Source organism: Amaranthus tricolor, chromosome 1 (assembly GCF_026212465.1).
Source record: "Amaranthus tricolor cultivar Red isolate AtriRed21 chromosome 1, ASM2621246v1, whole genome shotgun sequence".
NCBI classification, from domain to species: domain Eukaryota; kingdom Viridiplantae; phylum Streptophyta; class Magnoliopsida; order Caryophyllales; family Amaranthaceae; genus Amaranthus; species Amaranthus tricolor.
In genome coordinates, this window is record NC_080047.1 from 27,013,467 (window position 1) to 27,041,304 (window position 27,838).

Here is a 27,838-nt window from a genome sequence, read left to right on the forward strand (position 1 = left end):
ACTTTCGCGAAAAGTACCTCAAACTTGGTTTGTTTTGCACGAAACTTATCACACAACACTATTTGGAATATATTATTGTGTTGAAGTGGTTAGAATTGTAAATCAAAGTCATATGCTAGAAATTACGTGTTAAGTTGCGTTTTTATGCGTTTTTAAGCTTTTTTGTCACTTTCGCGCATAAAGTGGCTCAAAACTTGGTTTGTTATGCACGAAACTTGACACGCCACACTATTTGTTATATATTATTGTGTTAAAGTGGTTAGAATTGAAAATCATAGTCATATGAAAGAAATTACGTTTTTAGTTGCGATTTTATGCGTTTTTAAGATTTTTTGGCATTTTCGCGCATAAAATAGCTCAAACTTAGTTTGTTTTGCACGAAACTTGGCAAAAAACATAATTTGGTATAAATTATTGTGTTGAATTGGTTAGAAATGTAAATCATAGTCATATGCTACAAATTACTTGTTAAGTTGCGATTTTATACGTTTTTAAGCTTTTTTGGCACTTTCGCGCAAAATAGCTCAAACTTGGTTTGTTTTGCACGAAACGTGGCACACAAAACTACTTGGTATATATTATTGTGTTGAAGTGGGTAGAATTGTAAATCATAGTCATATTCTAAAAATAACGTGTTAAGTTGCGATTTTATGCGTTTTTAAGCTTTTTTTGCCCTTTTGCACAAAAAGAAACTTAAATTTGATTTGTTTTGCACGAAACTTGGCACACAACAGTATTTGGTATATATTATTGTGTTTAAGTGGTTATAGATTTAAATCATAGTCATATGCTAGAAATTAGGTGTTAAGTTGCGATTTTATGCGTTTTTAAGCTTTTTTTTCCCTTTCGCGCATAAAGTAGCTCAAACTTGGTTTGTTTTGCACAAAACTTGGCACACAACACTATTTGGAATATATTAATGTGTTAAGATGGTTAGAATTTAAAATCATAGTCTTATGATACAAATTACGTTTTTAGTTGCGATTTTATCCGTTTTTAAGCTTTTTTGGCACTTTCGCGCATAAAGTAGTTCAAACTTGGTTTATTTTGCACGAAACTTGGCACACAACATTATTTGGTATATATTATTGTGTTAAAGTGGTTAGAATTGAAAATCATAGTCATATTCTAGAAATTACGTTTTTTGTTGCGATTTTATGCGTTTTTAAGCTTTTTGGCACTTTCGCGTATAAAGTAGCTCAAACTTGGTTTGTTTTTCACGAAATTTGTCACACAACACCATATGGTATATGTTATTGTGTTGAAGTTTTTAGAATTGTAAATCATAGTCATATACTAGAAATTACGTTTTAAGTTGCGATTTTATGCGTTTTAAAGCTTTTTTGGCACATTCGCGCATAAAGTAGCTCAAACTTGGTTTGTTTTGCACGAAACTTGGCAAACAACACTATTTGGTATATATTATTTTTTTGAAGTGGTTAGAATTGAAAATCATAGTCATATGCTAGAAATTACGTGTTAAGTTGTGATTTTATGCGTTTTAAAGCTTTTATGGCACTTTCGCGCATAAACTAGCTCCAACATGGTTTGTTTTGCACGAAACTTGCCACACAACACTATTTGGTATAAATTATTGTGTTGAAGAGGTTAGAAATGTAAATCATAGTTATATGGTAGAAATTACGTGTTAAGTTGCTATTTTATGCGTTTTTAAGCTTTTTTGCCACTTTCGCGATAAGTACCTCAAACTTGGTTTGTTTTGCACGAAACTTATCACACAACACTATTTGGAATATATTATTGTGTTGAAGTGGTTAGAATTGTAAATCATAGTCATATGCTAGAAATTACGTGTTAAGTTGCGATTTTATGCGTTTTAAAGCTTTTTTGGCACTTTCGCGCATAAACTAGTTCAAACATGGCTTGTTTGCACGAAACTTGCCACACAACACTATTTGGTATATATTATTGTATTGAAGAGGTTAGAAATGTAAATTATAGTCATATGCTAGATATTACGTGTTAAGTTGCGATTTTATGCGTTTTTAAGCTTTTTTGCCACTTTCGCGAAAAGTACCTCAAACTTGGTTTGTTTTGCACGAAACTTATCACACAACACTATTTGGAATATATTATTGTGTTGAAGTGGTTAGAATTGTAAATCAAAGTCATATGCTAGAAATTACGTGTTAAGTTGCGTTTTTATGCGTTTTTAAGCTTTTTTTTCACTTTCGCGCATAAAGTGGCTCAAAACTTGGTTTGTTATGCACGAAACTTGACACGCCACACTATTTGTTATATATTATTGTGTTAAAGTGGTTAGAATTGAAAATCATAGTCATAAGAAAGAAATTACGTTTTTAGTTGCGATTTTATGCGTTTTTAAGATTTTTTGGCACTTTCGCGCATAAAATAGCTCAAACTTAGTTTGTTTTGCACGAAACTTGGCAAAAAAACATAATTTGGTATAAATTATTGTGTTGAATTGGTTAGAAATGTAAATCATAGTCATATGCTACAAATTACTTGTTAAGTTGCGATTTTATGCGTTTTTAAGCTTTTTGGCACTTTCGCGCAAAGTAGCTCAAACTTGGTTTGTTTTGCACGAAACGTGGCACACAAAACTACTTGGTATATATTATTGTGTTGAAGTGGGTAGAATTGTAAATCATAGTCATATTCTAAAAATAACGTGTTAAGTTGCGATTTTATGCGTTTTTAAGCTTTTTTTGCCCTTTTGCACAAAAAGAAGCTTAAATTTGATTTGTTTTGCACGAAACCTGGCACACAACAGTATTTGGTATATATTATTGTGTTGAAGTGGTTATAGATTTAAATCATAGTCATATGCTAGAAATTAGGTGTTAAGTTGCGATTTTATGCGTTTTTAAGCTTTTTTTTCCCTTTCGCGCATAAAGTAGCTCAAACTTGGTTTGTTTTGCACAAAACTTGGCACACAACACTATTTGGAATATATTAATGTGTTAAAGTGGTTAGAATTTAAAATCATAGTCTTATGATACAAATTACGTTTTTAGTTGCGATTTTATCCGTTTTTAAGCTTTTTTGGCACTTTCGCGCATAAAGTAGTTCAAACTTGGTTTATTTTGCACGAAACTTGGCACACAACATTATTTGGTATATATTATTGTGTTAAAGTGGTTAGAATTGAAAATCATAGTCATATTCTAGAAATTACGTTTTTTGTTGCGATTTTATGCGTTTTAAAGCTTTTTTGGCACTTTCGCGTATAAAGTAGCTCAAACTTGGTTTGTTTTTCACGAAATTTGTCACACAACACCATATGGTATATGTTATTGTGTTGAAGTTTTTAGAATTGTAAATCATAGTCATATACTAGAATTACGTTTTAAGTTGCGATTTTATGCGTTTTAAAGCTTTTTTTTCCCTTTCGCGCATAAAGTAGCTCAAACTTGGTTTGTTTTGCACAAAACTTGGCACACAACACTATTTGGAATATATTAATGTGTTAAAGTGGTTAGAATTTAAAATCATAGTCTTATGACACAAATTACGTTTTTAGTTGCGATTTTATCCGTTTTTAAGCTTTTTTGGCACTTTTGCGCATAAACTAGTTCAAACTGGGTTTGTTTTTCACGAAATTAGTCACACAACACCATATGATATATGTTATTGTGTTGAAGTTTTTAGAATTGTAAATCATAGTCATATACTAGAAATTACGTGTTAAGTTGCGATTTTATGCGTTTTAAAGCTTTTTGGCACATTCGCGCATAAAGTAGCTCAAACTTGGTTTGTTTTGCACGAAACTTGGCAAACAACACTATTTGGTATATATTATTTTTTTAAAGTGGTTAGAATTGAAAATCATAGCCATATAGGTTAGAAATTACGTGTTAAGTTGTGATTTTATGCGTTTTAAAGCTTTTATGGCACTTTCGCGCATAAACTAGCTCCAACATGGTTTGTTTTGCACGAAACTTGCCACACAACACTATTTGGTATAAAATTATTGTGTTGAAGAGGTTAGAAATGTAAATCATAGTCATATGCCAGAAATTACGTGTTAAGTTGCTTTTTTATGCGTTTTTAAGCTTTTTTGGCACTTTCGTACATAAAGTAGCTCAAACTTGGTTTGTTTTGCACGAAACTTGACACGCCACACTATTTGTTATATATTATTGTGTTAAAGTGGTTAGAATTGAAAATCATAGTCATATGAAAGAAATTACGTTTTTAGTTGCGATTTTATGCGTTTTTAAGATTTTTTGGCACTTTCGCGCATAAAATAGCTACAAACTTAGTTTGTTTTGCACGAAACTTGGCAAAAAACATAATTTGGTATAAATTATTGTGTTGAATTGGTTAGAAATGTAAATCATAGTCATATGCTACAAATTACTTGTTAAGTTGCGATTTTATACGTTTTTAAGCTTTTTTGTCACTTTCGCGCAAAGTAGCTCAAACTTGGTTTGTTTTGCACGAAACGTGGCACACAAAACTACTTGGTATATATTATTGTGTTGAAGTGGGTAGAATTGTAAATCATAGTCATATTCTAAAAATAACGTGTTAAGTTGTGATTTTATGCGTTTTTAAGCTTTTTTTGCCCTTTTGCACAAAAAGAAACTTAAATTTGATTTGTTTTGCACGAAACTTGGCACACAACAGTATTTGGTATATATTATTGTGTTGAAGTGGTTATAGATTTAAATCATAGTCATATGCTAGAAATTAGGTGTTAAGTTGCGATTTTATGCGTTTTTAAGCTTTTTTTTCCCTTTCGCGCATAAAGTAGCTCAACTTGGTTTGTTTTGCACAAAACTTGGCACACAACACTATTTGGAATATATTAATGTGTTAAAGTGGTTAGAATTTAAAATCATAGTCTTATGATACAAATTACGTTTTTAGTTGCGATTTTATCCGTTTTTAAGCTTTTTTGGCACTTTCGCGCATAAAGTAGTTCAAACTTGGTTTATTTCGCACGAAACTTGGCACACAACATTATTTGGTATATATTATTGTGTTAAAGTGGTTAGAATTGAAAATCATAGTCATATTCTAGAAATTACGTTTTTTGTTGCGATTTTATGCGTTTTAAAGCTTTTTTGGCACTTTCGCGTATAAAGTAGCTCAAACTTGGTTTGTTTTCACGAAATTTGTCACACAACACCATATGGTATATGTTATTGTGTTGAAGTTTTTAGAATTGTAAATCATAGTCATATACTAGAAATTACGTTTTAAGTTGCGATTTTATGCGTTTTAAAGCTTTTTTGGCACATTCGCGCATAAAGTAGCTCAAACTTGGTTTGTTTTGCACGAAACTTGGCAAACAACACTATTTGGTATATATTATTTTTTTGAAGTGGTTAGAATTGAAAATCATAGTCATATGCTAGAAATTACGTGTTAAGTTGTGATTTTATGCGTTTTAAAGCTTTTATGGCACTTTCGCGCATAAACTAGCTCCAACATGGTTTGTTTTGCACGAAACTTGCCACACAACACTATTTGGTATAAATTATTGTGTTGAAGAGGTTAGAAATGTAAATCATAGTCATATGGTAGAAATTACGTGTTAAGTTGCTATTTTATGCGTTTTTAAGCTTTTTTGCCACTTTCGCGAAGAGTACCTCAAACTTGGTTTGTTTTGCACGAAACTTATCACACAACACTATTTGGAATATATTATTGTGTTGAAGTGGTTAGAATTGTAAATCATAGTCATATGCTAGAAATTACGTGTTAAGTTGCGATTTTATGCGTTTTAAAGCTTTTTTGGCACTTTCGCGCATAAACTAGCTCAAACATGGCTTGTTTTGCACGAAACTTGCCACACAACACTATTTGGTATATATTATTGTATTGAAGAGGTTAGAAATGTAAATTATAGTCATATGCTAAATATTACGTGTTAAGTTGCGATTTTATGCGTTTTTAAGCTTTTTTGCCACTTTCGCGAAAAGTAGCTCAAACTTGGTTTGTTTTGCACGAAACTTATCACACAACACTATTTGGAATATATTATTGTGTTGAAGTGGTTAGAATTGTAAATCAAAGTCATATGCTAGAAATTACGTGTTAAGTTGCGTTTTTATGCGTTTTAAAACTTTTTTGTCACTTTCGCGCATAAAGTGGCTCAAAACTTGGTTTGTTATGCACGAAACTTGACACGCCACACTATTTGTTATATATTATTGTGTTAAAGTGGTTAGAATTGAAATCATAGTCATATGAAAGAAATTACGTTTTTAGTTGCGATTTTATGCGTTTTTAAGATTTTTTGGCACTTTCGCGCATAAAATAGCTCAAACTTAGTTTGTTTTGCACGAAACTTGGAAAAAAACATAATTTGGTATAAATTATTGTGTTGAATTGGTTAGAAATGTAAATCATAGTCATATGCTACAAATTACTTGTTAAGTTGCGATTTTATACGTTTTTAAGCTTTTTTGGCACTTTCGCGCAAAGTAGCTCAAACTTGGTTTGTTTTGCACGAAACGTGGCACACAAAACTACTTGGTATATATTATTGTGTTGAAGTGGGTAGAATTGTAAATCATAGTCATATTCTAAAAATAACGTGTTAAGTTGCGATTTTATGCGTTTTTAAGCTTTTTTTGCCCTTTTGCACAAAAAGAAACTTAAATTTGATTTGTTTTGCACGAAACTTGGCACACAACAGTATTTGGTATATATTATTGTGTTGAAGTGGTTATAGATTTAAATCATAGTCATATGCTAGAAATTAGGTGTTAAGTTGCGATTTTATGCGTTTTTAAGCTTTTTTTTCCCTTTCGCGCATAAAGTAGCTCAAACTTGGTTTGTTTTGCACAAAACTTGGCACACAACACTATTTGGAATATATTAATGTGTTAAAGTGGTTAGAATTTAAAATCATAGTCTTATGATACAAATTACGTTTTTAGTTGCGATTTTATCCGTTTATAAGCTTTTTTGGCACTTTCGCGCATAAAGTAGTTCAAACTGGGTTTGTTTTTCACGAAATTAGTCACACAACACCATATGATATATGTTATTGTGTTGAAGTTTTTAGAATTGTAAATCATAGTCATATACTAGAAATTACGTGTTAAGTTGCGATTTTATGCGTTTTAAAGCTTTTTTGGCACATTCGCGCATAAAGTAGCTCAAACTTGGTTTGTTTTGCACGAAACTTGGCAAACAACACTATTTGGTATATATTAATTTTTTAAAGTGGTTAGAATTGAAAATCATAGTCATATAGGTTAGAAATTACGTGTTAAGTTGTGATTTTATGCGTTTTAAAGCTTTTATGGCACTTTCGCGCATAAACTAGCTCCAACATGGTTTGTTTTGCACGAAACTTGCCACACAACACTATTTGGTATAAATTATTGTGTTGAAGAGGTTAGAAATGTAAATCATAGTCATATGCCAGAAATTACGTGTTAAGTTGCTTTTTTATGCGTTTTTAAGCTTTTTTGCCATTTTCGCGAAAAGTACCTCAAACTTGGTTTGTTTTGCACGAAACATATCACACAACACTATTTGGAATATATTATTGTGTTGAAGTGGTTAGAATTGTAAATCATAGTCATATGCTAGAAATTACGTGTTAAGTTGCGATTTTATGCGTTTTTAAGCTTTTTTGTCACTTTCGCGCATAAAGTGGCTCAAAACTTGGTTTGTTATGCACGAAACTTGACACACCACACTATTTGTTATATATTATTGTGTTAAAGTGGTTAGAATTGAAAATAATAGTCATATGAAAGAAATTACGTTTTTAGTTGCGATTTTATGCGTTTTTAAGATTTTTTGGAACTTTCGCGCATAAAATAGCTCAAACTTAGTTTGTTTTGCACGAAACTTGGCAAAAAACACAATTTGGTATAAATTATTGTGTTGAAGTGGTTAGAAATGTAAATCATAGTCATATGCTAATAATTACTTGTTAAGTTGCGATTTTATACGTTTTTAAGCTTTTTTGCACTTTCGCGCATAAAGTAGTTCAAACTGGGTTTATTTTGCACGAAACTTGGCACACAACATTATTTGGTATATATTATTGTGTTAAAGTGGTTAGAATTGAAAATCATAGTCATATTCGAGAAATTACGTTTTTTGTTGCGATTTTATGCGTTTTTAAGCTTTTTTGGCACTTTCGCGTATAAAGTAGCTCAAACTTGGTTTGTTTTTTCACGAAATTTGTCACACAACACCATATGGTATATGTTATTGTGTTGAAGTTTTTAGAATTGGTAAATCATAGTCATATACTAGAAATTACGTGTTAAGTTGCGATTTTATGCGTTTTAAAGCTTTTTTGGCACATTCGCGCATAAAGTAGCTCAAACTTGGTTTTTTTTGCACGAAACTTGGCAAAAAACACTATTTGGTATATATTATTTTGTTGAAGTGGTTAGAATTGAAAATCATAGTCATATGCTAGAAATTACGTGTTAAGTTGCGATTTTATGCGTTTTAAATCTTTTTTGGCACTTTCGCGCAAAAACTAGCTCAAACATGGTTTGTTTTGCACGAAACTTGCCACACAACACTATTTGGTATAAATTATTGTGTTGAAGAGGTTAGAAATGTAAATCATAGTCATATGCTAGAAATTACGTGTTAAGTTGTGATTTTATGCGTTTTTAAGCTTTTTTGCCACTTTCGCGAAAAGTACCTCAAACTTGGTTTGTTTTGCACGAAACTTATCACACAACAATATTTGGAATATATTATTGTGTTGAAGTGGTTAGAATTGTAAATCATACTCATATGCTAGAAATTACGTGTTAAGTTGCGATTTTATGCGTTTTAAAGATTTTTGGCACTTTCGCGCATAAAATAGCTCAAACTTAGTTTGTTTTGCACGAGACTTGGCAAAAAACACAATTTGGTATAAATTATTGTGTTGAAGTGGTTAGAAATGTAAATCATAGTCATATGCTAGAAATTACTTGTTAAGTTGCGATTTATGCGTTTTAAAGCTTTTTTGGCACTTTCGCGCATAAACTAGCTCAAACTTGGTTTGTTTTGCACGAAACTTGGCACACAGCACTATTTGGTATAAATTATTGGGTTGCAGAAGTTAGAAATATAAATCATAGTCATATGCTAGAAATTGCGTGTTAAGTTGCGATTTTATGCGTTTTTAAGCTTTTTTAGCATTTAGGCGAAAAGTAGCTCAAACTTGGTTTGTTTTGCACGTAACTTGGCACACAACACTATTTGATTTATATTATTGTGTTGAAGTGGTTAGAATTGTAAATCATAGTCATATGCTAGAATTTACGTGTTAAGTTGCGATTTTATGCGTTTTTAAGCTTTTTTGCCACTTTCGCGAAAAGTAGCTCAAACTTGGTTTGTTTTGCACGAAACTTGCACACAACACTATTTGGAATATATTATTGTGTTGAAGTTGTTAGAATTGTAAATCATAGTCATATGCTAGAAATTACGTATTTTGTTGCGATTTTATGCGTTTTTAAACTTTATTGGCACTTTCGCGCATAAAGTAGCTCAAACTTGATTTGTTTTTCACGAAATTTGGCACATAACGCCATATGGTATATGTTATTGTGTTGAAGTTTTTAGAATTTTAAATATTGGTCATATACTAGAAATTACGTGTTAAGTTGCGATTTTATGCGTTTTAAAGCTTTTTTGGCAGATTCGCGCATAAAGTAGCTCAAACTTGGTTTGTTTTGCACGAAACTTGGCACACAACACTATTTGGTATATATTATTTTGTTGAAGTGGTTAGAATTGAAAATCATAGTCATATGCTAGAAATTACGTGTTAAGTTGCGATTTATGCGTTTTAAAGCTTTTTTTGGCACTTTCGCGCATAAACTAGCTCAAACTTGGTTTGTTTTGCACGAAACTTGCCACACAACACTATTTGGTATAAATTATTATGTTGAAGAGGTTAGAAATGTAAATCATAGTCATATGCTAGAAATTACGTGTTAAGTTGCGATTTTATGCGTTTTTAAGCTTTTTTGCCACTTTCGCGAAAAGTAGCTCAAACTTGGTTTGTTTTGCACGAAACATGCACACAACACTATTTGGTATATATTATTGTGTTGAAGTGGTTAGAATTGTAAATCATAGTCATATGCTAGAAATTACGTGTTAAGTTGCGATTTTATAAGTTTTTAAGCTTTTTTGGCACTTTCGCGCATAAAGTAGCTCAAACTTGGTTTGTTATGCACGAAACTTGACACACCACACTATTTGTTATATATTATTGTGTTAAAGTGGTTAGAATTCAAAATCATAGTCATATGATAGAAATTACGTTTTTAGTTGCGATTTTATGCGTTTTTTAGATTTTTTGTCACTTTCGCGCATAAAATAGCTCAAACTTGGTTTGTTTTGCACGAAACTTGGAAAAAAAACACTATTTGGTATAAATATTTGTGTTGAAGTGGTTAGAAATGTAAATCATAGTCATATGCTATAAATTACTTGTTAAGTTGAGATTTTATGCGTTTTAAGCTTTTTTGGCACTTTCGCGCATAAACTGGCTCAAACTTGGTTTGTTTTGCACGAAACTTGGCACACAGCACTATTTGGTATAAATTATTGTGTTGCAGAGGTTAGAAATATAAATCATAGTCATATGCTAGAAATTGCGTGTTAAGTTGCGATTTTATGCGTTTTTAAGCTTTTTGGCACTTAGGCGAAAAGTAGCTCAAACTTGGTTTGTTTTGTACGTAACTTGGCACGCAAAACTATTTGATTTATATTATTGTGTTGAAGTGGTTAGAATTGTAAATCATAGTCATATGCTAGAAATAACGTGTTAAGTTGAGATTTTATGCGCTTTTAAGCTTTTTGTCACTTAGGCGAAAAGTAGCTCAAACTTGGTTTGTTTTGCACGTAACTTGGCACGCAACACTATTTGGTTTATATTATTGTGTTGAAGTGGTTAGAATTTTAAATCATAGTCATATGCTAGAAATTACGTGTTAAGTTGCGATTTTATGAGCTTTTAAGCTTTTTTGGCACTTTCGCGAAAACTAGCTCAAACTTGGTTTGTTTTGCACGAAACATGCCACACCACACCATTTGGTATATATTTTTGTGTTGAAGTGGTTAGAATTGAAAATCATAGTCATATGCTAAAAATTATGTGTTAAGTTGTGATTTTATGCATTTTAATTCTTTTTTGGCACTTTCGCGCATAAACTAGCTCAAACTTGGTTTGTTTTGCATGAAACTTGCCACACAACACTATTTCGTATAAATTATTGTTTTGAAGAGGTTAGAAATGTAAATCATAGTCATATACTAGAATTTACGTGTTAAGTTGCGATTTTATACGTTTTTAAGCTTTTTTGCCACTTTCGCGAAAAGTAGCTCAAACTTGGTTTGTTTTGCACGAAACTTGGCACACAACACTATTTGGAATATATTATTGTGTTGAAGTGGTTAGAATTTTAAATCATAGTCATATGCTAGAAATTACGTGTTAAGTTGCGATTTTATGCGTTTTTAAGCTTTTTTGTCACTTTCGCGCATAAAGTAGCTCGAAAATTGGTTTGTTATGCACGAAACTTGACACACCACACTATTTGTTATATATTATTGTGTTAAAGTGGTTAGAATTGAAAATCATAGTCATATGAAAGAAATTACGTTTTTAGTTACGATTTTATGCGTTTTTAAGATTTTTTGGCACTTTCGCGCATAAAATAGCTCAAACTTAGTTTGTTTTGCACGAAACTTGGCAAAAAAACACAATTTGGTATAAATTATTGTGTTGAAGTTGTTAGAAATGTAAATCATAGTCTTATGCTACAAATTACTTGTTAAGTTGCGATTTTAAGCGTTTTTAAGCTTTTTTTGGCACTTTCGCGCAAAGTAGCTCAAACTTGGTTTGTTTTGCACGAAACGTGGCACACAAAACTACTTGGTATATATTATTGTGTTGAAGTGGGTAGAATTGTAAATCATAGTCATATTCTAAAAATAACGTGTTAAGTTGCGATTTTATGCGTTTTTAAGCTTTTTTGCCCTTTCGCACAAAAAGAAGCATAATTTTGATTTGTTTTGCGCGAAACTTGGCACACAACAGTATTTGGTATATATTATTGTGTTGAAGTGGTTATAGATTTAAATCATAGTCATATGCTAGAAATTACGTGTTAAGTTGCGATTTTATGCGTTTTTAAGCTTTTTTTTCCCTTTCGCGCATAAAGTAGCTCAAACTTGGTTTGTTTGCACGAAACTTGGCACACAACACTATTTGGAATATATTAATGTGTTAAAGTGGTTAGAATTTAAAATTATAGTCTTATGATAGAAATTACGTGTTTAGTTGCGATTTTATCCGTTTTAAGCTTTTTTGGCACTTTCGCGCATAAAGTAGCTCAAACTTAGTTTATTTTGCACGAAACCTGGCACACAACATTCTTTGGTATATATTATTGTGTTAAAGTGATTATAATTGAAAATCATAGTCATATGCTAGAAATTACGTATTTTGTTGCGATTTTATGCGTTTTTAAACTTTATTGGCACTTTCGCGCATAAAGTTGCTCAAACTTGGTTTGTTTTTCACGAAATTTGGCACACAACGCCATATGGTATATGTTATTGTGTTGAAGTTTTTAGAATTTTAAATATTAGTCATATACTAAAAATTACGTGTTAAGTTGCGATTTTATGCGTTTTAAAGCTTTTTTGGCAGATTCGCGCATAACGTAGCTCAAACTTGGTTTGTTTTGCACGAAACTTGGCACACAACACTATTTGGTATATAATATTTTGTTGAAGTGGTTAGAATTGAAAATCATAGTCATATGCTAGAAATTACGTGTTAAGTTGCGATTTTATGCGTTTTAAAGCTTTTTTGGCACTTTCGCGCATAAACTAGCTCAAACTTGGTTTGTTTTGCACGAAACTTGCCACACAACACTATTTGGTATAAATTATTGTGTTGAAGAGGTTAGAAATGTAAATCATAGTCATATGCTAGAAATTACGTGTTAAATTGCGATTTTCTGCGTTTTTAAGCTTTTATGCCACTTTCGCGAAAAGTAGCTCAAACTTGGTTTGTTTTGCACGAAACATGGCACACAACACTATTTGGTATATATTATTGTGTGAAGTAGTTAGAATTGTAAATCATAGTCATATGCTAGAAATTACGTGTTAAGTTGCGATTTTATGCGTTTTTAAGCTTTTTTGGCGCTTTCTCGCATAAAGTAGCTCAAACTTGGTTTGTTATGCACGAAACTTGACACACCACACTATTTGTTATATATTATTGTGTTAAAGTGGTTAAAATTCAAAATCATAGTCATATGATAGAAATTACGTTTTTAGTTGCGATTTTATGCGTTTTTTAGATTTTTTGTCACTTTCGCGCATAAAATAGCTCAAACTTGGTTTGTTTTGCACGAAACTTGGAAAAAAACACAATTGGTATAAATATTTGTGTTGAAGTGGTTAGAAATGTAAATCATAGTCATATGCTACAAATTACTTGTTAAGTTGAGATTTTATGCGTTTTTAATCTTTTTTGGCACTTTCGCGCATAAACTGGCTCAAACTTGGTTTGTTTTGCACGAAACTTGGCACACAGCACTATTTGGTATAAATTATTGTGTTGCAGAGGTTAGAAATATAAATCATAGTCATATGCTAGAAATTGCGTGTTAAGTTGCGATTTTATGCGTTTTTAAGCTTTTTTGGCACTTAGGCGAAAAGTAGCTCAAACTTGGTTTGTTTTGCACGTAAATTGGCACGCAACACTATATGATTTATATTATTGTGTTGAAGTGGTTAGAATTGTAAATCATAGTCATATGCTATAAATAACGTGTTAAGTTGAGATTTTATGCGCTTTTAAGCTTTTTTGGCACTTAGGCGAAAAGTAGCTCAAACTTGGTTTGTTTTGCATGTAACTTGGCACGCAACACTATTTGATTTATATTATTGTGTTGAAGTGGTTAGAATTGTAAATCATAGTCATATGCTAGAAATAACGTGTTAAGTAGAGATTTTATGCGCTTTTAAGCTTTTTTGTCACTTAGGCGAAAAGTAGCTCAAACTTGGTTTGTTTTGCACGTAACTTGGCTCGCAACACTATTTTGTTTATATTATTGTGTTGAAGTGGTTAGAATTGTAAATCATAGTCATATGCTAGAAATTACGTGTTAAGTTGCGATTTTATGAGCTTTTAAGCTTTTTTGGCACTTTCGCGAAAACTAGCTCAAACTTGGTTTGTTTTGCACGAAACATGCCACACCACACCATTTGGTATATATTATTGTGTTGAAGTGGTTAGAATTGAAAATCATAGTCATATGCTAAAAATTACGTGTTAAGTTGCGATTTTATGCGTTTTAATTCTTTTTTGGCACTTTCGCGCATGAACTAGCTCAAACTTGGTTTGTTTTACACGAAACTTACCACACAACACTATTTGGAATAAATTATTGTGTTGAAGAGGTTAGAAATGTAAATCATAGTCATATACTAGAATTTACGTGTTAAGTTGCGATTTTATGCGTTTTTTAGCTTTTTTGCCACTTTCGCGAAAAGTAGCTCAAACTTGGTTTGTTTTGCACGAAACTTGGCACACAACACTATTTGGAATATATTATTGTGTTGAAGTGGTTAGAATTGTATATCATAGTCATATGCTAGAAATTACGTGTTAAGTTGCGATTTTATGCGTTTTTAAGCTTTTTTGTCACTTTCGCGCATAAAGTAGCTCGAAAATTGGTTTGTTATGCACGAAACTTGACACACCACACTATTTGTTATATATTATTGTGTTAAAGTGGTTAGAATTGAAAATCATAGTCATATGAAAGAAATTACGTTTTTAGTTGCGATTTTATGCGTTTTTTAAGATTTTTTGGCACTTTCGCGCATAAAATAGCTCAAACTTAGTTTGTTTTGCACGAAACTTGGCAAAAAACACAATTTGGTATAAATTATTGTGTTGAAGTTGTTAGAATGTAAATCATAGTCATATGCTACAAATTACTTTTTAAGTTGCGATTTTATGCGTTTTTAAGCTTTTTCTGGCACTTTCGCGCAAAGTAGCTCAAACTTGGTTTGTTTTGCACGAAACGTGGCACACAAAAATACTTGGTATATATTATTGTGTTGAAGTGGGTAGAATTGTAAATCATAGTCATATTCTAAAAATAACGTGTTAAGTTGCGATTTTATGCGTTTTTAAGCTTTTTTTGGCCTTTCGCACAAAAAGAAGCTTAAATTTGATTTGTTTTGCGCGAAACTTGGCACACAACAGTATTTGGTATATATTATTGTGTTGAAGTGGTTATAGATTTAAATCATAGTCATATGCTAGAAATTACGTGTTAAGTTGCGATTTTATGCGTTTTTAAGTTTTTTTTTCTCTTTCGCGCATAAAGTAGCTCAAACTTGGTTTGTTTTGCACGAAACTTGGCACACAACACTATTTGGAATATATTAATGTGTTAAAGTGGTTAGAATTTAAAATTATAGTCTTATGATAGAAATTACGTTTTTAGTTGCGATTTTATCCGTTTTTAAGCTTTTTTGGCACTTTCGCGCATAAAGTAGCTCAAACTTGGTTTATTTTGCACGAAACTTGGCACACAACATTCTTCGGTATATATTATTGTGTTAAAGTGGTTAGAATTGAAAATCATAGTCATATGCTAGAAATTACGTATTTTGTTGCGATTTTATGCGTTTTTAAACTTTATTGGCACTTTCGCGCATAAAGTAGCTCAAACTTGATTTGTTTTTCACGAAATTTGGCACACAACGCCATATGGTATATGTTATTATGTTGAAGTTTTTAGAATTTTAAATATTAGTCATATACTAGAAATTACGTGTTAAGTTGCGATTTTATGCGTTTTAAAGTTTTTTTGGCAGATTCGCGCACAACGTAGCTCAAACTTGGTTTGTTTAGCACGAAACTTGGCACACAACACTATGTGGTATATATTATTTTGTTGAAGTGGTTAGAATTGAAAATCATAGTCATATGCTAGAAATTACGTGTTAAGTTGCGATTTTATGCGTTTTAATGCTTTTTTGGCACTTTCGCGCATAAACTAGCTCAAACTTGGTTTGTTTTGCACGAAACTTGCCACACAACACTATTTGGTATAAATTATTGTGTTCAAGAGGTTAGAAATGTAAATCATAGTCATATGCTAGAAATTACGTGTTAAATTGCGATTTTATGCGTTTTTAAGCTTTTTTGCCACTTTCGCGAAAAGTAGCTCAAACTTGGTTTGTTTTGCACGAAACATGGCACACAACACTATTTGGTATATATTATTGTGTTGAAGTGGTTAGAATTGTAAATCATAGTCATATGCTAGAAATTACGTGTTAAGTTGCGATTTTATGCGTTTTTAAGCTTTTTTGGCACTTTCGCGCATAAAGTAGCTCAAACTTGGTTTGTTATGCACGAAACTTGACACACCACACTATTCGTTATATATTATTGTGTTAAAGTGGTTAGAATTCAAAATCATAGTCATATGATAGAAATTACGTTTTTAGTTGCGATTTTATGCGTTTTTTAGATTTTTTGTCACTTTCGCGCATAAAATAGCTCAAACTTGGTTTGTTTTGCACGAAACTTGGAAAAAAACACAATTTGGTATAAATATTTGTGTTGAAGTGGTTAGAAATGTAAATCATAGTCATATGCTACAAATTACTTGTTAAGTTGAGATTTTATGCGTTTTTAAGCTTTTTTGGCATTTTCGCGCATAAACTGGCTCAAACTTGGTTTGTTTTGCACGAAACTTGGCACACAGCACTATTTGGTATAAATTATTGTGTTGCAGAGGTTAGAAATATAAATCATAGTCATATGCTAGAAATTGCGTGTTAAGTTGCGATTTTATGCGTTTTTAAGCTTTTTTGGCACTTAGGCGAAAAGTAGCTCAAACTTGGTTTGTTTTGCACGTAAATTGGCACGCAACACTATTTGATTTATATTATTGTGTTGAAGTGGTTAGAATTGTAAATCATAGTCATATGCTAGAAATAACGTGTTAAGTTGAGATTTTATGCGCTTTTAAACTTTTTTGGCACTTAGGCGAAAAGTAGCTCAAACTTGGTTTGTTTTGCACGTAACTTGGCACGCAATACTATTTGGTTTATATTATTGTGTTGAAGTGGTTAGAATTGTAAATCATAGTCATATGTTAGAAATTACGTGTTAAGTTGCGATTTTATGAGCTTTTAAGCTTTTTTGGCACTTTCGCGAAAACTAGCTCAAACTTGGTTTGTTTTGCACGAAACATGCCACACCACACTATTTGGTATATATTATTGTGTTGAAGTGGTTAGAATTGAAAATCATAGTCATATGCTAAAAATTACGTGTTAAGTTGCGATTTTATGCGTTTTAATTCTTTTTTGGCACGTTCGCGCATAAACTAGCTCAAACTTGGTTTGTTTTGCACGAAACTTGCCACACAACACTATTTGGTATAAATTATTGTGTTGAAGAGGTTAGAAATGTAAATCATAGTCATATACTAGATTTACTTGTTAAGTTGCGATTTTATGCGTTTTTAAGCTTTTTTGCCACTTTCGCGAAAAGTAGCTCAAACTTGGTTTGTTTTGCACGAAACTTGGCACACAACACTATTTGGAATATATTATTGTGTTGAAGTGGTTAGAATTGTAAACCATAGTCATATGCTAGAAATTACGTGTTAAGTTGCGATTTTATGCGTTTTTAAGCTTTTTTGTCACTTTCGCGCATAAAGTAGCTCGAAAATTGGTTTGTTATGCACGAAACTTGACACACCACACTATTTGTTATATATTATTGTGTTAAAGTGGTTAGAATTGAAAATCATAGTCATATGAAAGAAATTACGTTTTTAGTTGCGATTTTATGCGTTTTAAGATTTTTTGGCACTTTCGCGCATAAAATAGCTCAAACTTAGTTTGTTTTGCACGAAACTTGGCAAAAAAAAACAAATTGGTATAAATTATTGTGTTGAAGTGGTTAGAAATGTAAATCATAGTCATATACTAGAAATTACTTGTTAAGTTGCGATTTTATGCGTTTTTAAGCTTTTTTGGCACTTTGCGCAAAGTAGTTCAAACTTGGTTTGTTTTGCACGAAACTTGGCACACAAAACTATTTGGTATATATTATTGTGTTGAAGTGGGTAGAATTGTAAATCATAGTCATATGCTAGAAATAACGTGTTAAGTTGCGATTTTATGCGTTTTTAAGCTTTTTTTGCCCTTTTGCACAAAAAGAAGCTTAATTTTAATTTGTTTTGCACGAAACATGGCACACAACAGTATTTGGTATATATTATTGTTTTGAAATGGTTGAAGATTTAAATCATAGTCATATGCTAGAAATTGGGTGTTAAGTTCCGATTTTATGCATTTTTAAGCTTTTTTTTCCCTTTCGCGCATAAAGTAGCTCAAACTTGGTTTGTTTTGCACGAAACTTGGCACACAACACTATTTGGTATATATATTTATCCGTTTTTAAGCTTTTTTGGCACTTACGCGCATAAAGTAGCTCAAACTTGGTTTGTTTTGCACGAAATTTGGCACACAACACCATATGGTATATGGTATTGTGTTGAAGAGTTTAGAATTGTAAATCATAGTCATATACTAGAAATTACGTGTTAAGTTGCGATTTTATGCGTTTTAAAGCTTTTTTGGCACTTTCGCGAATAAAGTAGCTCAAACTTGGTTTGTTTTGCACGAAACTTGGCACACAATACTATTTGGTATATATTATTGTTTTTAAGTGGTTAGAATTGAAAATGATAGTCATATGCTAGAAATTACGTGTTAAGTTGCGATTTTATGCGTTTTAAAGCTTTTTTGGCACTTTCGCGCATAAATTAGCTCAAACTTGGTTTGTTTTGCACGAAACTTGGCACACAACACTAGTTGGTATAAATTATTGTGTTTCATAGGTTAGAAATGTAAATCATAGTCATATGCTAGAAATTACGTGTTTAAGTTGCGATTTTATGCGTTTTGAAGGTTTTTTGGCACTTTCGCGAAAAGTGGCTCAACTTGGTTTGTTTTGCACGAAACTTGGCACACAACACTATTTGGTTTATATTATTGTGTTGAAGTTGTTAGAATTGTAAATCATAATCATATGCTAGAAATTACGTGTTAAGTTGCGATTTTATGCGCTTTTAAGCTTTTTTGGCACTTTCGCGAAAAGTAGTTCAAACTTGGTTTGTTTTGCACGAAACTTGGCACACAACACTATTTGGTATATATTATTGTGTTGAAGTTTTTAGAAATGTAAATCATAGTCATATGCTAGAAATTACGTGTTAAATAGCGATTTTATGCGTTTTTAAGCTATTTTGGCACTTTCGCGCATAAAGTAGCTCAAACTTGGTTTGTTATGCACGAAACTTGGCACACCACACTATTTGGTATATATTATTGTGTTGAAGTGGTTTTAATTGAAAATCATAGTTATATACAAGAAATTACGTGTAAAGTTGCGATTTTATGCGTTTTAAAGCTTTTTTGGCACTTTTGCGCATAAACTAGCTCAAACTTGTTTGTCTTGCACGAAACTTGGCACACAGTACTATTTGGTATAAATTATTGTGTTGCAGAGGTTAGAAATGTAATTCATAGTCATATGCTAGAAATTACGTGTTAAGTTGCGATTTTATGCGTTTTTAAGCTTTTTTGGCACTTTCGCGAAAAGTAGCTCAAACTTGGTTTGTTTTGCACGAAACTTGGCACAGAACACTATTTGGTTTATATTATTGTGTTGAAGTGGTTAGAATTGTAAATCATAGTCAAATGCTAGAAATTACGTGTTAAGTTGCGATTTTATGCGCTTTTAAGCTTTTTTGGCACTTTCGCGAAAAAGTAGCTCAAACTTGGTTTGTTTTGCACGAAACATGGCACACAACACTATTTGGTATATATTATTGTGTTGAATTTTTTAGAAATGTAAATCATAGTCATATGCTAGAAATTACGTGTTAAGTAGCGATTTGATGCGTTTTTAAGCTATTTTGGCACTTTCGCACATAAAGTAGCTCAAACTTGGTTTGTTATGCACGAAACTTGGCACACCACACTATTTGGCATATATTATTGTGTTGAAGTGGGTAGAATTTAAAATTATTGTCATATACTAGAAATTACGTGTTAAGTTGCGATTTTATGCGTTTTTAAAGCTTTTTTGGCACTTTCGCGCATAAACTAGCTCAAACTTGGTTTGTTTTGCACGAAACTTGCCACACAACATTATTTGGTATAAATTATTGTGTGAAGAGGTTAGAAATGTAAATCATAGTCATATGCTAGAAATTACGTGTAAAATTGCGATTTCATGCGATTTTATGCTTTTTTGCCATTTTCGCGAAAAGTAGCTCATACTTGGTTTGTTTTGCACGAAACTTTGCACAAAACACTATTTGGAATATATTATTGTGTTGAAGTGGTTAAAATTGTAAATCATAGTCATATGCTAGAAAATTACGTGTTAAGTTGCGATTTTATGCGTTTTTAAGCTTTTTGTCAATTTCGCGCATAGAGTAGCTCAAAACTTGGTTTGTTATGCACGAAACATGACACACCACACTATTTGTTATATATTATTGTGTTAAAGTGGTTAGAAATGAAAATCATAGTCATATGAAAGAAATTACGTTTTTAGTTGCGATTTTATGCGTTTTTTAAGATTTTTTGGCACTTTCGCGCATAAAATAGCTCAAACTTAGTTTGGTTTGCACGAAACATGGCAAAAAACACAATTTGGTATAGATTATTGTGTTGAAGAGGTTAGAAATGTAAATCATAGTCATATGCTAGAAATTACGTGTTAAGTTGCGATTTTATGCGTTTTTAAGCTTTTTTGCCAATTTCTCGAAAAGTAGCTCAAACTTGGTTTGTTTTGCACGAAACATGGCACACAACACTATTTGGTATATATTATTGTGTAGAAGTGGTTAGAATTGTAAATCATAGTCATATGACAGAAATTACATTTTTAGTTGCGATTTTATGCGTTTTTAAGATTTTTTGGCACTTTCGCGCATAAAATAGCTCAAACTTGGTTTGTTTTGCACGAAACTTGGCAAAAAACAAAATTTGGTATAAATATTTGTGTTGAAGTGGTTAGAAATGTAAATCATAGTCATATGGTAGAAATTACTTGTTAAGTTGCGATTTTATGCGTTTTATAGCTTTTTTGGCACTTTCGCGCATAAATTAGCTCAAACTTGGTTTGTTATGCACGAAACTTGGCACACAGCACTATTTGGTATAAATTATTGTGTTGCAGAGGTTAGAAATGTAATTCATAGTCATATCCTAGAAATTACGTGCTAAATTGCGATTTTATGCGTTTTTAAGCTTTTTTGGCACTTTCGCGAAAAGTAGCTCAAACTTGGTTTGTTTTGCACGAAACTTGGCACACAACACTATTTGGTTTATATTATTGTGTTGAAGTGGATAGAATTGTAAATCATAGTCATATACTAGAAATTATGTGTTAAGTTGCTATTTTATGCGCTTTTAAGCTTTTTTGGCACTTTTGCGAAAAGTAGCTCAAACTTGGTTTGTTTTGCACGAAACTTGGCACACAACACTATTTGGTATATATTATTGTGTTTAAGTTGTTAGAAATGTAAATCATAGTCATATGCTAGAAATTACGTGTTAAGTAGCGATTTTATACGTTTTAAAGCTTTTTTGGCACTTTCGCGCATAAATTAGCTCAAACTTTGTTTATTTTGCACGAAACTTGGCACACAATATTATTTGGTATATATTATTGTGTTAAAGTGGTTAGAATTGAAAATCATAGTCATATGCTAGAAATTACGTTTTTTGTTGCGATTTTATGCGTTTTTAAGCTTTTTTGGCACTTTCGCGCATAAAGTAGTTTAACCTTGGTTTGTTTTGCACGAAATTAGGCACACAACACCATATGGTCTATGTTATTGTGTTGAAGTTTTTAGAATTGTAAATCATAGTCATATACTAGAAATTACGTGTTAAGTTGCGATTTTATGCGTTTTAAAGCTTTTTTGGCACATTCGCGCATAAAGTAGCTCAAACTTGGTTTGTTTTGCACGAAACTTGGCACACAACACTATTTGGTATATATTATTTTTTTGAAGTGGTTAGAATTGAAAATCATAGTCATATGCTAGAAATTACGAGTTAAGTTGTGATTTTATGCGTTTTAAAGCTTTTTTTGCACTTCCGCGCATAAACTAGCTCAAACTTGGTTGGTTTTGCACGAAACTTGCCACACAACACTATTTGGTATAAATAATTGTGTTGAAGAGGTTAGAAATGTAAATCATAGTCATATGCTAGAAATTACGTGTTAAATTGCGATTTTATGCGATTTTAAGCTTTTTTGCCACTTTCGCGAAAAGTAGCTCAAACTTGGTTTGTTTTGCACGAACTTGGCACACAACACCTATTTGGAATATATTACTGTGTTGAAGTGGTTAGAATTGTAAATCATAGTCATATGCAAGAAATTACGTGTTAAGTTGCGATTTTATGCGTTTTTAAGCTTTTTTGTCACTTTCGCACATAAAGTAGCTCAAAACTTGGTTTGTTATCCACGAAACATGACACACCACACTATTTGTATTATATTATTGTGTTTAAAGTGGTTAGAATTGAAAATCATAGTCATATGAAAGAAATTACGTTTTAGTTGCGATTTTATGCGTTTTTAAGATTATTTGGCACTTTTGCGCATAAAATAGCTCAAACTTAGTTTGTTTTTGCAGGAAACATGGCAAAAAAACACAATTGGTATAAATTATTGTGTTGAAGTGGTTAGAAATGTTAATTATAGTCATATGCTACAAATTACTTGTTAAGTTGCGATTTATGCGTTTTAAAGCTTTTTTGGCACATTCGCGCATAAAGTAGCTCAAACTTGGTTTGTTTTGCACGAAACTTGGCACACAACACTATTTGGTATATAATATTTTGTTGAAGTGGTTAGAATTTAAAATCATAGTCATATGCTAGAAATTACGTGTTAAGTTGCGATTTTATGAGTTTCAAAGCTTTTTTGGCACTTTCGCGCATATACTAGCTCAAACTTGGTTTGTTTTGCAAGAAACTTGCCACACAAAAACTATTTGGTATAAATTATTGTGTTGAAGAGGTTAGAAATGTAAATCATAGTCATATGCTAGAAATTACGTGTTAAGTTTGCGATTTTATGCGTTTTTAAGCTTTTTGCCACTTTCGCGAAAAGTAGCTCAAACTAGGTTTGTTATGCACGAAACTTGGCACACAACACTATTTGGTAAATACTAATGTGTTAAAGTGGTTAGAATTAAAAATCATAGTCTTATGATAGAAATTACGTTTTTAGTTGCGATTTTATCCCTTTTTAAGCTTTTTTGGCACTTTCGCGCATAAAGTAGCTCAAACTTGGTTTGTTTGCACGAAACTTGGCACACAACATTATTTGGTATATAGTATTGTGTTAAAGTGGTTAAAATTGCAAATCATAGTCATATGCTAGAAATTACGTTTTTTGTTGCGATTTTATGCGTTTTAAAGCTTTTTTTGGCACTTTCGCGCATAAAGTAGCTCAAACTTGGTTTGCTATGCACGAAACATGGCACACCACACTATTTGGTATATATTATTGTTTTAAAGTGGTTAGAATTGAAAATCATAGTCATATGTAGAAATTACGTTTTTAGTTGCGATTTTATGCTTTTTAAAGATTTTTAGGCACTTTCGCGCATAAAGCAGCTGAAACTCGGTTTGTTTTGCACTAAACATAGGCAAAAAACACAATTTGGTATAATTATTGTGTTGAAGTGGTTAGAATTTTAAATCATAGTCATATGCTAGAAATTACGTGTTAAGTTGCGATTTTATGCGTTTTTAAGCTTTTTTTGCACATTCGCGCAAAGTAGCTCAACTTGGTTTGTTTTGCACGAAACTTTGCTAACAACACTATTTGATATATATTATTGTGTTGCAGTTGTTAGAATTTTAAATCATCATCATATGCCAGAAAATACGTGTTAAGTTGCGATTTTATGCGTTTTTAAGCTTTCTTGGCACTTTCGCGAAAAGTAGCTCAAACTTGGTTTGTTTTGCACGAAACTTGGCACACAAACTTGGCACACAACACTATTTGGTATATATTAATTTGTTGAAGTGGTTAGAATTGTAAATCATAGTCATATGCTAGAAATTACGTGTTAAGTTGCGATTTTATGCATTTTGAAGCTTTTTTTGCATTTTCCCGCGCAAAGTAGCTCTAACTTGGTTTGTTTTTCACGAAACATGGCACACAACACTATTTGTTATATATCATTGTGTTGAAGTGGTTAGAATTGAAAATCATAGTCATATGCTAGAAATTTTGTGTTATGTTGCCATTGTAAGTGTGTTAAAGCTTTTTTGGCACTTTCGTGCATAAAGTAGCTCAAACTTGGTTCGTCTTGCACGAAACTTGGGAAACAACACTATTTGGTATAAATTATTGTGTTGAAGTGGTTAGAAATGTAAATCATAGTCATATGCTAGAAATTACGTGTTATGTTGCGATTTTATGCGTTTTAAAGCCTTTTTGACACTTTCGCGAAAAGTAGCTCAAACTTGGTTTTTTTTTGCACGAAACTTGGCACCACAACACTATTTGATATATATTATTGTGTTGAAGTGGTTAAAATTTTATATCATAATCATATGCTAGAAATTACGTGTTAAGTTGCGATTTTATGCGTTTTTAAGCTTTTTTGTCACTTTCGCGCAAAAAGGTGCTCAAACTTGGTTTGTTTTGCACGAAACATGGCACACAACACTATTTGATATATATTATTGTGTTGAAGTGGTTAGAATTTTAAATCATCGTCATATGCTAGAAATTACGTGTTAAGTTGCGATTTTATGCGTTTTTAAGCTTTTTAGGAACTTTCACGCATAAAATAGCTCAAACTTGGTTTGTTTTGCACAAAACTTGGCACAAAACATTATTTGGTATATATTATTGTGTTGAAGTGGTTATAGATTTAAATCATAGTCATATGCTAGAAATTACGTGTTAAGTTGCGATTTTATGCGTTTTTAAGCTTTTTTGGCACTTTCGTGCAAAGTAGCTCAAACTTGGTTTTTTTTTGCACGAAACTTGGCACAAAACACTATTTTGTATATATTATTGTGTAGAAGTAGTTAGAATTGTAAATCATAGTCATATGCTAGAAATTACGTGTTAAGTTGCGATTTTATGCGTTTTAAAGCTTTTTTGGCACTTTCGCGCATAAAATAGCTCATACTTGCGCATAAAACAGTATTTGGTATATATTATTGTGTTGAAGTGGTTATATATTTAAATCATAGTTATATGCTAGAAATTACGTGTTAAGTTGCAATTTTATGCGTTTTTAATTTTTTTGGCACTTTCTCGCGAAGTAGAACTGGTTTGTTTTGCACGAAACTTGGCACACAACACTGTTTGCTATATATTATTGTGTTGAAGTGGTTAGAAACGTAAATCATAGTCATATGCTAGAAATTACGTGTTTTGTTGCGATTTTATGCATTTTGAAGCTTTTTTTGCACTTTCGCGCCAAGTAGCTCTAACTTGGTTACGAAACATGGCACACAACACTATTTGTTATATATCATTGTGTTGAAGTGGTTAGAATTGAAAATCATAGTCATATGCTAGAAATTATGTGTTAAGTTGAAATTGTAAGTGTTTTAAAGGTTTTTTGGCACTTTCGCGCATAAAGTAGCTCAAACTTGGTTCGTCTTGCACGAAACTTGGGACACAACACTATTTGGTATAAATTATTGTGTTGAAGTGGTTAGAAATGTAAATCATAGTCATATGCTAGAAATTACGTGTTAAGTTGCGATTTTATGCGTTTTAAAGCCTTTTTGACACTTTCGCGAAAAGTAGCTCAAACTTGGTTTGTTTTGCACGAAACTTGGCACACAACACTATTTGATATATATTATTGTGTTGAAGTGGTTAAAATTTTAAATCATAATCATATGCTAGAAATTACGTGTTAAGTTGCGATTTTATGCGTTTTTAAGCTTTTTTGTCACTTTCGCGCAAAAAGGTGCTCAAACTTGGTTTGTTTTGCACGAAACATGGCACATAACACTATATGATATATATTATTGTGTTGAAGTGATTAGAATTTTAAATCATCGTCATATGCTAGAAATTACGTGTTAAGTTGCGATTTTATGCGTTTTTATGCTTTTTAGGAACTTTCACGCATAAAATAGCTCAAACTTGGTTTGTTTTGCACAAAACTTGGCACAAAACACTATTTGGTATAAATTATTGTGTTGAAGTGGTTAGAAATGTAAATCATAGTCATATACAAGAAATTACGTGTTAAGTTGCGATTTTATGCGTTTTTAAGCTTTCTTGGCACTTTCGCGAAAAGTAGCTCAAACTTCGTTTGTTTTGCACGAAACTTGGCACACAACACTGTTTGCTATATATTATTGTGTTGAAGTGGTTAGAAACGTAAATCGTAGTCATATGCTAGAAATTACGTGTTAAGTTGCGATTTTATGCGTTTTTAAAGCTTTTTTTGCACATTCGCGCAAAGTAGCTCAAACTTGGTTTGTTTTGCACGAAACTTTGCTAACAACACTATTTGATATATATTATTGTGTTGAAGTTGTTAGAATTTTAAATCATCATCATATGCCAGAAAATACGTGTTAAGTTGCGATTTTATGCGTTTTTAAGCTTTCTTGGCACTTTCGCGAAAAGTAGCTCAAACTTGGTTTGTTTTGCACGAAACTTGGCACACAACACTATTTGGTATATATTAATTTGTTGAAGTGGTTAGAATTGTAAATCATAGTCATATGCTAGAAATTACGTGTTAAGTTGCGATTTTATGCATTTTGAAGCTTTTTTTGCACTTTCGCGCAAAGTAGCTCTAACTTGGTTTGTTTTTTCACGAAACATGGCACACAACACTATTTGTTATATATCATTGTGTTGAAGTGGTTAGAATTGAAAATCATAGTCATATGCTAGAAATTTTGTGTTAAGTTGCCATTGTAAGTGTGTTAAAGCTTTTTTGGCACTTTCGTGCATAAAGTAGCTCAAACTTGGTTCGTCTTGCACGAAACTTGGGAAACAACACTATTTGGTATAAATTATTGTGTTGAAGTGGTTAGAAATGTAAATCATAGTCATATCCTGGAAATTACGTGTTATGTTGCGATTTTATGCATTTTAAAGCCTTTTTGACACTTTCGCGAAAAGTAGCTCAAACTTGGTTTTTTTTGCACGAAACTTGGCACACAACACTATTTGATATATATTATTGTGTTGAAGTGGTTAAAATTTTAAATCATAATCATATGCTAGAAATTACGTGTTAAGTTGCGATTTTATGCGTATTTAAGCTTTTTTGTCACTTTCGCGCAAAAAGGTGCTCAAACTTGGTTTGTTTTGAACGAAACTTGGCACACAACACAATTTGGTATAAATTATTGTGTTGAAGTGGTTAGAATTTTAAATCATAGTCATATGCTAGAAATTACGTGTTAAGTTGCGATTTTATGCGTTTTTAAGCTTTTTTGGCACTTTCGCGCATAAAATAGCTCATACTTGGTTTGTTTTGTACAAAACTTGGCACAAAACAGTATTTGGTATATATTATTGTGTTGAAGTGGTTATAGATTTAAATCATAGTCATATGCTAGAAATTACGTGTTAAGTTGCGATTTTATGCGTTTTTAAGCTTTTTTGGCACTTTCGCGCAAAGTAGCTCAAACTTGGTTTTTTTTTGCACGAAACTTGGCACAAAACACTATTTGGTATATATTATTGTGTTGAAGTGGTTAGAATTGTAAATCATTGTCATATGCTAGAAATTACGTGTTAAGTTGCGATTTT